This window comes from Neoarius graeffei, chromosome 3 (genome assembly GCF_027579695.1).
Source record: "Neoarius graeffei isolate fNeoGra1 chromosome 3, fNeoGra1.pri, whole genome shotgun sequence".
NCBI classification, from domain to species: Eukaryota; Metazoa; Chordata; class Actinopteri; order Siluriformes; family Ariidae; genus Neoarius; species Neoarius graeffei.
The window spans coordinates 75,823,968-75,840,324 of NC_083571.1; positions in this window are offsets into that span (position 1 = coordinate 75,823,968).

Below are 16,357 nucleotides of genomic sequence, written 5' to 3' on the forward strand. Positions count from 1 at the left end.
TCCAAGAGCATGGCATGTAATAGTCGGTGAGGTCACAAAGGACCCCAGGATAACTTCTAAGCAACTGAAGGCCTCTCTCACACTGGCAAATGTTAATGTTCATGAGTCCACCATCAGGAGAACACTGAACAACAATGGTGTGCATGACAGGGTTGCAAGGAGAAAGCCACTGCTCTCCAAAAAGAACATTGCACCTCGTCTGCAGTTTGCTAAAGATCATGTGGACAAGCCAGAAGCCTATTGGAAAAAGTTTTGTGGACAGATGAGACCAAAATAGAACTTTTTGGTTTAAATGAGGAGCGTTATGTTTGGAGAAAGGAAAACACTGCATTCCAGCATAAGAACCATATCCCATCTGTGAAACATGTTGGTGGCAGTATCATGGTTTGGGCCTGTTTTGCTGCATCTGGGCCAGGATGGCTTGCCATCATTGATGGAACAATGAATTCTGAATTATACCAGCGAATTCTAAAGGAAAATGTCAGGACATCTGTCCATGAACTGAATCTCAAGAGAAGGTGGGTCATGCAGCAAGACAATGACCCTAAGCACACAAGTCGTTCTACCAAAGAATGGTTAAAGAAGAATAAAGTTAATGTTTTGGAATGGCCAAGTCAAAGTCCTGACCTTAATCCAATCGAAATGTTGTGGAAGGACCTGAAGCGAGCAGTTCATGTGAGGAAACCCACCAACATCCCAGAGTTGAAGCTGTTCTGTATGGAGGATTGGGCTAAAATTCCTCCAAGCCGGTGTGCAGGACTGATCAACAGTTACTGGAAACATTTAGTTGCAGTTATTGCTGCACAAGGGGGTCACACCAGATACCGAAAGCAAAGGTTCACATACTTTTGCCACTCACAGATATGTAATATTGGATCATTTTCCTCAATAAATAAATGACCAAGAATAATATTTTTGTCTCATTTGTTTAACTGGGTTCTCTTTATCTACTTTTAGGACTTGTGTAAAAATCTGATTATGTTTTAGGTCATATTTATGCAGAAATATAGAACATTATAAAGGGTTCACAAACTTTCAAGCACCACTGTGTGTATATATATATATATATATATATATATATATATATATATATATATATATATAGTTATTATGCCTTCGCGTTGTGTTGCCGGCTTTTGCTCCAAAACCCCACAAGGATGGGGTAAGTTTATTCAAGTTTCCCAGAGATCCCGAGCTGCATGCGAAGTGGGTGAAGCAAGTCAGGCACACTCGTGACAACATCCGTCCTGTGCTCTGAACACTTCGATTTGGATTGTTTTGGCACCCTTCCCAGCTTAAAAGAATCTCTTGGGTGTTCAGTTCAGCACAAACGTGTGTTGCTACCATCAGCAGTGCCTACAGTATTCCGGAGGGGGTCTACTAGTAGCTATGCCGGATCCAGCAGTCGCCTGGGACAAGGCGACTCCTCCAAAGACAGTCCTCCTGTCAGAACATGTGTTGAGAAATGACATAAGATAAAGGTACGTAGAGCTATAGAGTGCTCCGACATGATGCTAAAAATAGTAACCATGCGGTCTGCGCGGCCATCTTGGAAGTGACTCGCTCCAGACCGCTCATAGAGTACACATCATAGAGTACACATTCATGATAATCATAAATGTAATCATAAAGTCGGCGTGATATCAGTCATGTATTTGCTTGTGAAAGCTTGCGGCTTTCATGTAACTGCCACCTAGCAACGAGAGGCAAAGGGTAAAGAGGGTAGGCTATCATAGATTCTATTCGGAAGAGATCAATACATGATTGCTTAAAAATTAGGTATTTTAACAATTTGCATCTGTTTTGTGATTATCGTGACACTTGTGTGTTATATAGAACTGTATGTCTTATCAGCACATTGAGGATCTTCCACTGGAGGCTTTAGCAAGTACTCGTAGCAACACTACACTTTACCCTTTGCCATGCGTTGTTAGGGAACGGTAGCAAGTACCCCGATGACCGACTTCAAGAATATGTAGAAAAAATTTAGAAATTATACTTTCCAAAAGTCATTTGAGCTTAGTGTATTGCATTTCCATTTATATTGTAGGTTCTTGCTGATGTTTTTGCGGAGTATGACGCAGCTGCTGAATCAGAAGCTGCAGAGTTTGTATGTACTAGTTGTGAACATTCACATTATTATCAATCTCATTTATTTAAAATCAGATAAAATCATGCCATCATGATCACTGCTTAAAGTACCAGTATTTGGTTGTTCTTTTGTTCAGAGGAAGAGCTAGCACTAGAGAGTTCACTGGCGTTTTCATGCGCCATTTCCATTGAGTAGAACAGCCAGTGAACCGCAGCGTGTTCTTCTGCTGACGTCACAGCATGGCCGCGAGCCACGGACCCAGTTTTCTTGCGCTGTGCAATTAAAAGTTGGATATTCGCATAACAACAGCTTCTTTTCACGTAATTATAACAGAAATCTAACATGTTTGCCATGTTGTATAGTTTATTTAAGAAATTGCATAGAGTCATGTTCGTGTCATCAGCCCTTTAAACTGAATAAGTCCAAGATGAGCACAAGAGGTGGTAGATCATACCCTCTCTATGGCCTGTTCCCAGAACTCCTCATGTATTTGTATTCCCAATTCCCCTTCCCAAGTACACTTATGGCCCTTTTCCACTACCCTTTTTCAGCTCGCTTCAGCTCACTTCAGCCCGACACGGCTCGCGTTTCGACTACCAAAAACCAGCACGACTCAGCTCGTTTCAGCCCTGCTTAGCCCCTAAAACTCGCACCGTTTTGGAGTAGGGCTGAAGCGAGCCAAAGCGAGCCGAGTGAGGCTGGGGGCGTGAGCAGACACTCCCCTGTGCACTGATTGGTGAGGAGGAGTGTCCTCACATGCCCACACACGCCCCGCGAGCGCGCTGGGATCTGTAAACACCGCAAACCCGGAAGGAGAATAATTACGAATTACGAGAATTTCTGAAGCCTTATGCGCCTCGCCTCATCTATACGCTCTTGCCAGTATCTGTTGGCGTTGTCGGTGACAACAAGCCACAGCACCAAGACCAGCAACACTAACGACTCCATGTCCTCCATGTTTATTGTTTACTATCCGGGTCGTGAGACTACCGCTTAAAAGCTCACTGAATCAGTGACATACAGAGCATCGTGGATGAGTTCGCGGAGCGCAAGGCTCGTCGTATGCCCTTCAAATAATGCGCGCAGTAGGCTATTGATGTTTTATTATGAGCCATGTACAGTATGTCGCCTAATGTTTTTTTTGTTTCTGAGTTACATGTTCGTTTGAAGGACTTAATGTACAAAATAACATAGTTGCACCCCGGAGTGTTGAAATTGGTAAACACAGTTCATTCAGTGAGGTTTGCACCGCCCTCCTTTTATTTCTGACTCTTCCTGTCACCTTTGCAACCTCTGAGCGCTCATTCGTATGCCCTTCAAATAATGTGCGCAGTATAGGCTATTGATGTTTTATTATGAGCCATGTACAGTATCCTAATGTTTTTTGTTTCTGAGTTACATGTTCGTTTGAAGGACTTGATGTACTAAATAACATATAGTTGCACCCGGTAGTGTTGAAATTGGTAAACACCGCAGTTGCGGACATTTTGTAGCCTAAAATGATGTTATGATAAGCTTTAATAAAGGGCCCGGTCATTTGCCCCGCCTCCGGCCCGGCTCTGACTTGTTCCGCCACTGTCACTGATGTCACTGTTTGCGCTGCTTAACGACATCACCTGACGTCCACCCACTTTCGCTAACTCCACCCAATGTGTCCACCCACTTCCAGCCAGCACGGTTCAGCGCGGTTGTAGTCGAAATGCAACTCCAACAGCCCCGCTCAGCTCGACTCAGCTCGACTCGGCACGGCACGGCTCAGCCGCGTTTGTAGTGGAAAAGCGGCATTAGGCTACATCCACATGACAACGGCAATGAGATTTTTTTTTTTAAATATCGCGTCCACATGGGCAACGGATCAGTAAAATATCAGGTACATATGGCAACGCAACGCTTGCTGAAAATGATGCAATTGAGGTATTTCACCTGACGTCACAGGGTCACGTGACGCCCCGGTGTCCGCCATTTTGAACGTCAAGCTACATACTAACGCTGCAGACAGAGAGGGAGAACTGGCTTGAAAAAAAAAACGTGTTACAGACACCTAGAATAGATTAATTTGTCAGTAAGCACTCTATAAATAACCATGGTGTTTGCTTGTTGTGCTGTGGGCTGCCACAACAGACAGGGACAGCGTGCAGGACGCTCCTTTTACCGGTTTCTAGTGATGGGAATTTCGGCTCTTTTGGCTCTTTTTACTATAAGGAGCCGGCTCTTTCGGCTCCCAAACGGCTCCTGAGATTTTATTTTTGATTTAATTGCTGCAATTAACTAGTTAATTAATTACATTATTTATATTTTATCAATAGGATGTTTTCCATTTTATTTTTTAGTTTTTGTAGCCATTGTAAAGCTTTGTAAAGTATAGCAGTGTAACAATGTTCTAGCTATAGAAATAAAACTTACTTACCAATTAATAAATTATTTTCTCACAAACATAATGCAAAACTGTGTTATATTACCAATATAAAATACACAGCTGATTTTCCCCTCCTCAGGTGCCTCACAGACTCCTCTCCCCTGCGCTCCACAGCTTTAAGCATTACACCAATTTTCGTATTTTCGCAGCTGTGAATGACATCAACCAAAAAAAGCAGGCGTACACCATGCTACTTTTTTTCCTTTGAATGGTAATAGACAACACAAAGATGCAATCAGACAGCAACTTTTTTTGTGAAAGTCTCTCTCTCTGAGGCACCTAAGGACAAAAATCTAATTCGGCTCCCACCGAAGAGCCGGCTCCCGTCGTTCACTTCAAAGAGCCGGCTCTTTGAACCGGATCGTTCGCGACCGACACATCACTACCGGTTTACTACTGACCCAGACAAGAGGGATTACAGCTGTGAAGAGACAGGATTGGGAGCCAGCAGAGTACTCCAGACTTTGCAGTGATCATTTCAGGTTAGTTTATCAGTTAATGCAATTTTGATAAAATATATAGCAAAAAGTAAATGGGTCAGTGTTTGTTAACCCATCTGAGCAGTGAAACAAGGCAGTGTTAATTTGTCTAGGGTTGCATGTAGCAGACATCAGACATAAAACGCAATAACAGAGGCTAGAAAGAAACGGGACACAGAAATAAACAGGGAAATTAAGTAAAAAGAAAGAAAGAAAGAGAAAAAAAAAGAAAAAAAAAGAGCGCGGATCTCCAAACACATGAGAAGCCTATCTTACGCACATATCACGCGGACTCCACACACGCATTGCGTCTGAAGTCATAACTCATCAGGGGAAATCGTGTCCGCATTGGCATGTTCAAAAAACAACCTCGCGTCAACAATGATACCACACGCAAGAAAAAAAAAAAACAGTCAGGCTACTCAACAACCAACCTGGCAGCAGCAGTCGTTGTCATGTAAACACAACACTTTGGATATGCAAATGCTTCCCGTTACACACGATTGCTATGTCAATAAACATCATTTTGCCAATATTTTAGAGACCCCCCAACATTTCCCAAATCATGTTTTCAAAGGATCTCAGGTCTGTTTCAGGGGATCTCGGATCCCCCGAGTAACAAGACAGTGTTGTGAACATAGCCTACCTTGTACCGTTTCAAACTGCTGGGGTCATCCTTCATCAAACTGTTGACTTCTGTCGACAACCTTGGCTCCATACCAAGGCTGGGTACAGTGTTTGTGATAAAAGACAGATCCAATTTAACACGAATCACAGCTTACTTTCTTGTTAAAATGTGCAAAGGTCTCCACCATCTCATACCGCCTTGCACTGAAGGACTTAAGCGTGCCGTCCAAAATGGCTGCATCACGTGACTTGGTCACGTGGGTGAAATACCTCAGTACACATGCCACACCTCTACGTGCGCTGTAAGATGGTCCCATCGGAGATACCAGAACAATAGAAGAAGTAGACGCATGCGCATAAACCCCTTCTTCTGTAGCATCAGCCACATAAAGTTTTGATCAGTAGCGTAAAACGAAAGACACGGAAAGAGGAATGAATGGGGGTAGATGGAAGCCGGTACGCCAACATTCTGATATCCTCCAGAATTCTTTAATGGTCTGGAATAAATTGAATGCTACACGTTGATGGATTACTTTGTTCTTCTACGCCCTTTTTGAGGAATGTATTGTTGGACTTAAACCAACATCTGAAGTGGTGAGATCGCTCCTTTTTTTCCCTATTTTTGCTGGCGGGATTGTTTGTTTTTGGAAAGCGCACGGGTGGTACGCGGTTTGGTACTGCTTCCGCAGTGTTTGGACTAAAGACTCTGCCCTAAGGGCTATTCTCTCTCTCTCTCTCTCTCTCTCTCTCTCTCTCTCTCACTTTGCACCATTACACAATAAATATTCACAGTGAAAATATTTTGTAAGCGTGTTTCATGAACCAAGTTATAGGATTTGTTGACAACTCGCATTGAGTTCATTACACTTCTACCCAGCGTGAAGCACTGACAGTCATGTGGTTGTGACATCATCATAAACAAATCCGTTCTACTCATCCAGACGACTTCGCAACGGCGCCATTGCCAGATTTTTCCACTCTGGAACCCGTTCTCAAAAGATTTAGTTTTGGGGCACCCAAAACGCCGGTGCCATGTGGACGCCAGGCTGAAACGATAAACAATTTTATCAGATTCACCTGAATCCGTTGCCGTGTGGACAGGGCCTTAAGTTTAGCATTTGAGTGGTCGCTAAAAGCCAAGATACTATCATACAACTTTGAAATGATTCCCTTGTGATGAGGAATAAATGATAGCATGGTTTTCCACTGCTGTTCTGAAGGTAAAGAGGGGAAATTAGGGAAATACTTGGTAACAAAATTGTGAGTTTGAAAATAGTTAACTAGAACCAAACAAAGGGAACTCGCACACCTATATGCCGATATAATAATGCACTTTTATTGCATATTAAAACAAACAAAAAGTGCTACCCAAATGAAAAGTGCAAACATTTCGGTCACAATCAGACCATCCTCAGTGCAAACAATTAAAAATAAAGACACGCCCATATATAGACAAGGCCACGTACACGGAAAACAGGTAGTAGGTCTACAACCAAGCTTGAATACAGGTTAGGGTGCATGGATAAAGACATCCTATCATCATTTATTCTATTGGAACTTACGCACCCACCAGGTATCAAATTTAAAGGCGCGGTACCTTCATTGGAAAGCACAAGTTTGAAAATAGTGAAACAGATGAGTAACAGGGAGGCCGTAGCGAGATGACAAATTGGCAAAGCTATCGAGGACACCATTTACATATACATTTTTGAATTGTGTAATACCCTTGTCAAACCACACTGAAAATGTTGAGTCCGAAAGTGATGGAGGAAATAAATGGTTGTTATTTAAAGGACCCGAAGAAGATGCAGCTACAAATTTAAAGTGCCGTCTAAATTGATACCAGATCTTGAGTGTGTTAAGAACCACTTGGTTATCAGTATATAGAGAGGGTTTTGTAGGTAAAGAGGAATAAAGCAGAGCAGGTATAGAGGATCCCCTACAGGATGATGGTTCCAATTTACACCAAGAGAATCTGGGAAATTTTAACCAGTAGCAAAGTTTATGAATGTGAACAGCCCAATAGTAGGCTAGAAAATTAGGAAATACAAGTCCTCCACTAAGTCTGCATCTCTGCAGTAAAGTTTTACGAACCCTAGGTGACTTCCCACCCCAAATAAACGAATAGATTATTTTATCCAGCAAGTCAAAGAAATGTTTTAGCAGAAAAAGAAGAATTGACTGGAATAAAAATAGAAATTTTGGTAAAATATTCATTTTAACAACATTGATCTTGCCGATTAATGAAAGGGGGAGATTGCCCCATCTTTGAATATCAGAAGTAACCTTTGAGATAAGGGGAATGAAATTAGCTGATGCAAGGCTAGACAAAGAACGAGTCACGTTAATACCTAGGTATTTAAACCCTGATGGACTAAATCGAAAAGGTAAACCTGCCTGTTGAAGATGACATGCTGCAATATTAACGGGAAAACATTCACTTTTCCCCAGATTTAATTTATAACCTGTAAAGTTGCCGAAGTTCTCTAGAATACTTAAAACAGCAGGGACCGAGCAAGTGGGATTGGTTATATACAATAACAAATCATCCGCATATAGCGATAATTTATATTCAGTTCCATTACGTGTGATTCCTTTGAGTAAGGGGGAAGATCGTAAGGTAATAGACAGAGGCTCAATAGCAAAGAGCAACGGTGACAAAGGACATCCTTGGCGAGTGCCACGTCCAAGGGCAAAATAATCAGAATAGACATCATTAGTATGGACACTGGCTTTAGGGGATGAATAAAGGAGGCGAATCCAAGAAATAAATGTACCACCAAATCCAAATTTCTTTAAAACTGCAAACAAGTACTCCCACTCTACCCTATCGAATGCCTTTTCAGCATCTAAAGAAATCACAAGTTCAGGAAGTTCAACCGAATGTTTTGAATAAATTATATTGAAAAGTGTACGGATATTAAACAATTGACGTCCCTTTATAAAACCATTTTGCTCTCCAGATATAATGTGAGGAAGCACATTCTCTAAGCAAGATGCAATTACTTCAGCCAACACCTTTAGTCAGCATTAAGCAGAGATAGGGGTCTGTAGGAACCACAGGAGGTTGGATCTTTGTCCTTCTTGAGAAAGAGAGCTATAGTGGCTTGTGTTAAAGTTGGTGGTAGTGAACCACTTTCTAAAGATTCATTGAATACAGATAAAAGTAGCGGTGCCAATTTACCAATAAATGTTTTGAAAAATTCAATCGGAAACCCGTCAGGGCCTGGGGCTTTGTTAGATTGCACAGCTTTAATAGCGTTTGATACTTCATTGAGGGAGAGTGGGGAGTCCAATTGCATAGCAATATTAATATCAGTGACAGGAATCGAGAGGTTCTGAAGGAAATCGTTCATTTTAGTGTTGTCTGTAGGAAACTCAGATTTATATAATGAAGAGTAAAATGATTTAAAAGTAGCATTAATATCCAAAGGATCTGTAGTAATAGTGTCATAAGTGTTTTTAATACTAAGTATCAATCGGGAACTGGCTTGTCGTCATAACTGATGTGCCAGTAAATGACTGGCCTTGTCATCATGCTAGTAATATGAGGCACGACTGTGTAGTAACAAGCGCTCTGCCCCTTTAGTTGAAACAAGATTGAATTCTGCCTGCAAATCAAAACGCTGCTTGAGTAGTTCCGGAGAAGGGTTCAGTGCATATCTTTGATCAAGGTCACTAATTGCAGATGTAAGTTCATGAAGCCTAGCATTATTTTTTTTATTTGAAAGAGCAGAATAAGAAATAACTTGACCTCTCAGGTAACATTTAAGAGTCTCCCATAGCAATGAATATGAAGAGGAGTCATTTTGATTGAAAGACAAGAACTCGTTAAAAGAATTTGAAATAAAGTTGCAAAACTCTTTGTCTGCCAGAAGAGAGTTAAATCTCCAAAGTGGTGGACGACATACATAAGTAGAAAGTTGGCACCACATAGCACGAAGATGGCGATGCTCTTAGTAAATCGGGTAGTTTTATGAAATATGAACCCTAGCTTTTCGTTTTCATTTTACCTTTAGTGTTATTGATAAGGCTCTTTACAAAGCAATACCTAGTTTTGTTGTATAATGAATAATAAATAAGCTGGGTGGAATGTTTATTCATTATTCCATCTCTACAAGAATAGGTCTTAATAGTCTTACTTGTGACGAAGGTCCACGGAAAGAACAATAAAAACAATATCACACGACGGAGACTGTTCACTCGCTACTGGCATAAAATATAACATTTTGGTTTATGAATTTACTGGTCTTTTTTGGGGTTTACCGATGATTTCCGGTGGTTTTATTGCGACAGTCTCTGGTTGGTACGGACCCTTTTCACACGACGGCATGGAGTTTATTTTCACCAACTAGGACGGCAGAATACCTTCTTTTATAACAGCCATCTTTGAAATGTGCTGAACATGGAGAAGTATATTTGCTTAGAGTTTTGTGAAAGTCCAGGTGATGCTGCTGCTCAAATTTGATCCAGTTTCGCCTCTGAGCTGAACTGGATGGGAACTAATGCATCTTTTATCAGGGGTAAAAATTGTGTTCATACAACTAACATTATTTGGTGTGCCAGCGACAATATCAACCTCCTCTTTGTTTGGGTTTACTGTCGGCCATAGTGAAATGTGATATGTGATAGAATCAGAATCAGAACATTGGAATGACCACCAGTAAAGTTTTTTCATCGGCTTTCATTGATCCGGAAAGTTTTCCAGAGCTACTTGTTGGAGGAGCAGCAGCTCTCTATGGATTACGCCAAGGACGCCGGAGACACCAGGGGAAGCGAGCCGGCGCGCTCGTCAGGCTGAGGCAGCGGGGGTTTTGCACTGTGCTCCCGTCTATTCACCTGGCTAACGTCCGCTCTCTGGCCAATAAGATGGACGAACTGCTGCTCCTCAACACAATCAACACGGATTTTAACAGATCTGCTGCCTTGTGCTTCACTGAAACCTGGCTCGGTGAGCACATCCCAGACTCTTCTCTTCACCTGCCTGGATTTCACCTGCACTGAGTGGACCACGAAACGGAGCTCACAGGGAAAACGAGGGGAGGTGGAGTCTGCTTTTACATTAACGAAGGTTGGTGTACTGATGTCACAGTTCTAAACAAATCATGCAGTCCTCATCTGGAGACATTATTCATAAACTGCAAACCATTTTATGCTCCGCGAGAGTTTTCCTCGTTTATTCTGGTTGGAGTGTACATCCCTCCTCAGGCGGGTATTAATGAGGTGTTACAACACCTGGCTGACCAGATAAACAACGTGGAGAAAAAACACCCAGACTTTTTGCTCATTGTTTTGGGGGACTTTAACAGGGCAAACCTCAGCCATGAACTGCCAAAATATAAACAGCACATTAAGTGTCCCACCAGGGACACAAACACTCTAGACCATTGTTACACTGTTTTAAAGGACTCCTACCACTCTGTCCCCCGTGCAGCCTTGGGACTATCTGATCACTGTATGGTTCATCTTATCCCGACCTACAGGCAGAAGCTGAAATCTGCTAAGCCTGTAGTTAAGACGGTGAGGAGATGGTCTGATGAGGCCAAAGTGGAACTACAAGCCTGCTTTGACCGCACTGAGTGGAGTGTTTTTGAGGCTGCAGCCTCAGACCTGCATGAACTGACTGATACTGTGACATCTTACATCAGTTTTTGTGAGGATGTGTGTGCCTACCAAAACCTTCCGCATACACAACAACAATAAACCCTGGTTCACTGCAAAACTCAGGCAACTTCGTCAGAACAAAGAAGAGGCCTACAAAAGTGGAGACAGAGTTCTGTATAATCAGTCCAGAAACACACTGACAATGGAGGTGAAAGCAGCTAAGGCTACATCCACACGACAACGGCAACGAGATTTTTTTTTTAGCGGGTAAAAAAAATATCGCGTCCACATGGGCAACGGATCAGTAAAATATCAGGTCCATATGGCAACGCAACGCTTGCTGAAAACGATGCAATACACATGCCACACCACTACGTGCGCTGTAAGACGGTCCCATCAGAGACACCAGAACAATAGAAGAAGAAGTAGGACGCATGCGCATGTAACGGGTTTATTTTTTTCCACTTGCCATTGTGTGTAGTGGTGGGGAAATTCTGCGCTGGCCCTTTAAAAGCGCAGGTAATTATGGGAACGAGGCGCTGGCCTCTTTCAGTTCGTTTTGGAAATGTAAGCGCCAATGCCACTGGACGTTTGCAGCCCGTCCTCAGCAGTGTATTTGTGTCTCGTTTCTTCAGAATAAAAAGACCGGTGAACAACACAAGGCAACATCTGTTACACGCATAAACCCCTTCTTCTACCCGGTGTGAAGCACTCACAGGAACAAACTCACAGGAACAAACACACAACAAGAAGAAGATGGCTGCGACTACGCGAGGAAATCATGCCTTCTGTGTGTACAAATTAGTTTCATTAGTGTGCATAGTTTTATATAACTTAATTTTCTTATTGTGTGTGAACATTTTGAAAAGCATTTTTATATAATTTATATAACTTTTTATATTGTGTGTGAATATTTTGAAAAGCAGTCTTATCCAATAAAAAAAAGAAATTCAAGAAATGGTTCAGTTACTTGTTTATTTAAAAGAAAAGCTGTATACAAAAGTGAATGCAATGCAGTGGTTCATACAAAACAGTCTGTTGAAGGGTCTTCTGACCCTTTTCCCTTCTGCCTTCATTATAGTCAGGTAACTGTTGCTTTGTGTGGAAGGCTGTACTTTCTGTTCATCAAAGCAGGTGTAAATTGTCTGTCTGGCAGGTCAGTCAGGTTAACGTGTAAACAATTTCAATTTCTGTTACGAATGATGCATGCAACAGTGCTGCTTGTTCTAGTCATGTGGTTGTGACGTCATCTTAAACAAATCCATTCTACTCATCCAGACGACTTCGCAATGGCTCCGTTGCCAGATTTTTTCACTCTGGAACCCGTTCTCAAAAGATTTCGTTTTGGGGCACCCAAAACGCCGGTGCCGTGTGGACGCCAGGCCGAAACGATAAAAAATTTTATCAGATTCACCTGAATCCATTGCCGTGTGGACAGGGCCTAAGAGGAGCTATGCTGATAAGATTAAAAACAGCCTTTTAGCAAACAATCCAACGTCAGTGTGGAGAAGCCTGCAGAACATTACTAAGGCTACATCCACACGACAACGGCAACGAGATGTTATTTAAAAATATATCGCGTCCAAATGGGCAACAATCAGTAAAATATCAGGTCCATATGGCAACGCAACGCTTGCTGAAAACGATGCAATACACATGCCACACCTCTAGGGGCGCTGTAAGACGGTCCCTTCGGAGACACGAGAACAATAGAAGAAGTAAGGATGCATGCGCATAAACTATTATGCGCGAGATTTCATATTAGCCACAAAGTCAGGAAAATCTGTTCGGAAAATTACATTATAATGACCAAATACAATGAAAAGTATTTTTCCAGTCTCACCTGTGAAAGGTAATCCCATGTGATCTCGTTTGGACGGCAAACCTGTTGGTACAGTTAAACGCAGCTAATCTTTATTCTCCGCTTTGACCTTTCCAATATGGCGGCGAGGATGACCTATGATTCTACGCGGAAGGCGGCGTCTTTAATGGTCCGGAATAAATTGAATGCTACGTTGATGGATTAATTTGCTCCTCTACGCCCTTTTTGAGGAATGTATTGTCGGACTTAAACCATCATCTGAAGAGGTGAGATCGCTCCTTTTTTTCGCTATTTTTGCTGGCGGGATTGACTCTGCCCTACGGGCTATTCTCTCTCTCTCTCTCACTTTGCACCATTACACAATAAATATTCACAGTGAAAATATTTTGTAAGCGCGTTTCATGAACCAAGTTATAGGATTTGTTGACAACTCGCATCGCAATGAGAAGATCATTGGCACTACTGGTGTTAAGAATCAGACCATTTCATAAATGAATATTTTGCTGTAGAGCTGCAGTGTTTGTACAATTGCATGTTTTTGCTTCACTATTATTGTCACTATTCTGCTTCTTGCATTACTACTGTGAACTAACACTGAACATAATAATAATAATAATAGTAATAATAATAATATCCAAGCTCGTGTTTCACTCTCACTAGTGCTCTGTAAGGCTTTTTCCTGGTGATATTCGTTACACTTCTACCCGGCATGAAGCACTGACAGTCATGTGGTTGTGACGTCATCGTAAACAAATCCGTTCTACTCATCCAGATGACTTCACAACGGCAACGTTGCCAGATCTTTCCACTCTGGAACCCGTTCTCAAAAAGATTGTGTTTTGGGCACCCAAAACGCCGGTGCCGTGTGGACGCCAGGCCTAAACGATAAGCAATTGTATCGGAGTCACCTGAATCCGTTGCCGTGTGGACAGGGCCTAATTATAGGAGACCATCCACCAACACTGCAGTGAACCATTAACTGGCTGACGAGCTGAATGTGTTTTACTGCAGATTCGACACATTCACACCTCTCCCCCCTTCAGTCATTAAAGACCCATTTACACCCCCTGCCATTCTGCCACCCCCCACCTCTGACCCCCCACCAGCACTCAAGATCTGTGAAGAGGATGTCTGTCAGCTTTTCCACAGACAGAAGATCAGGAAGGCACCTGGCCCAGATGGTGTGTCACCCTCTTGTCTGAAGGTCTGTGCTGACCAGCTGGCTCCCATCTTCACCCAGATCTTTAATAGATCCCTGGAGTTGTGTGAAGTCCCCTCATGCTTCAAACGCTCCACAATAATCCTGGTTCCTAAGAAAACCAATATCACAGGACTGAATGACTGCAGGCCTGTAGCCCTCACATCTGTAGTCATGAAGTCCTTCGAGAGACTGGTGTTGTCATACCTGAAGGACATCACAGACCCCCTGCTGTTTGCCTCCCAGGCAAACAGGTCAGTGGATGATGCAATAAATATGGGTCTACACTACATCCTGCAACACCTTGACACTGTAGGGCCGTATGCCAGGATCCTGTTCATGGACTTCAGTTCAGCATTCAACACCATTATTCCAGACATCCTCTACACCCAGCTCACCCAGCTCACTGTGCCCTCCTCCACCTGTCAGTGGATTACAAACTTCCTGACTGACAGGAAGCAGCAGGTGAGGATGGGGAGCATCATATCCAGCACTCAGTCTATCAGCACTGGTGCCCCCCAAGGGTGTGTGCTCTCCCCACTGCTCTTCTCCCTTTATACCAACGACTGCACCTCAAGAGACCCGCCTGATAAACTCTTGAAATTTGCGGACGATACAATGGTCGTCGGCCTCATCCAAGATGGTGACGAGTCTGCATACAGACGGGAGGTTGAATGGCTGGTTTGGTGGTGCGGTCAGAACAATCTGGAACTGAACACACTCAAAACTGTGGAGATGACAGTGAACTTTAGGAGAAGTCCCCCCCACTCTGCTGCCCATCACCATCATCAACAACACTGTGACTGCTGTTGAAAGCTTCAAGTTTCTGGGTTCCACAATCTCTTGGGACCTGAAGTGGGAGACCAACACAGTCACCATCATCAAAAAGGCTCAGCAGAGGTTGTGTTTTCTGCGCCAGCTCAGGAAGCTCAACCTGCCTAAGGAGTTGCTGACACAATTCTACTCTGCCATCATTCAGTCTGTTCTTTGCTCTTCCATCACTGTTTGGTTTGGATCAGTCACCAAACAGGAGAAGAACAGACTGCAACGGACAATAAGGTCTCATCTCATCTCATCTCATCTCATTATCTCTAGCCGCTTTATCCTGTTCTACAGGGTCGCAGGCAAGCTGGAGCCTATGCCAGCTGACTACGGGCGAAAGGCGGGGTACACCCTGGACAAGTCGCCAGGTCATCACAGGGCTGACACATAGACACAGACAACCATTCACACTCACATTCACACCTACGGTCAATTTAGAGTCACCAGTTAACCTAACCTGCATGTCTTTGGACTGTGGGGGAAACCGGAGCACCCGGAGGAAATCCACGCGGACACGGGGAGAACATGCAAACTCCGCACAGAAAGGCCCTCGCCAGCCACGGGGCTCGAACCCGGACCTTCTTGCTGTGAGGCGACAGCGCTAACCACTACACTACCGTGCCGCCCCACAATAAGGTCTGCAGAGAAAATTATTGGTGTCAACCTGCCCTCCATCCAAGACCTATACCTGTCCAGAGTCAGGAAACGGGCAGGTAACATCTCTGCGGACCCATCACACCCTGGTCACAATCTGTTTAATCTTCTCCCCTCAGGGAAGCAATATAGATCACTGTATGCAAAAACAACCAGACACAAGAACAGTTTTTTTTTCCTCAGGCTGTCTCTGTGATGAACAGCTAAAATCCAGATTCATATATCAGTAATATCACTTGCAAAATATCTGCACACTCATACTGTCATTCTGTGCTCACTGTTACTCATATTTATATTTATACTTATTTATATTTACTATTTCATTTGTGCACTATGCTCCGTATTGCACCAAAAGGGAAAATCCTTTCTGTGATGAACAGCTAAAATCCAGATTCATATATCAGTAATATCACTTGTAAAATATCTGCACACTCATACCGTAATTCTGTATACTTTATATTTATCTATTCCATACTTGACTTACTTGGATTACTTTGCACTATGCACCTATTGCACCATTTTTTTCCTGTTTGTTTGTTTTGTGTATACGCTTTTTATCTGTTTTGTACTATGAGAGCTAAGTGAAACCAGAGTCAAATTCCTCGTGTGTCCCCACATACCTGGCAATAAAAGTGATTCTGAT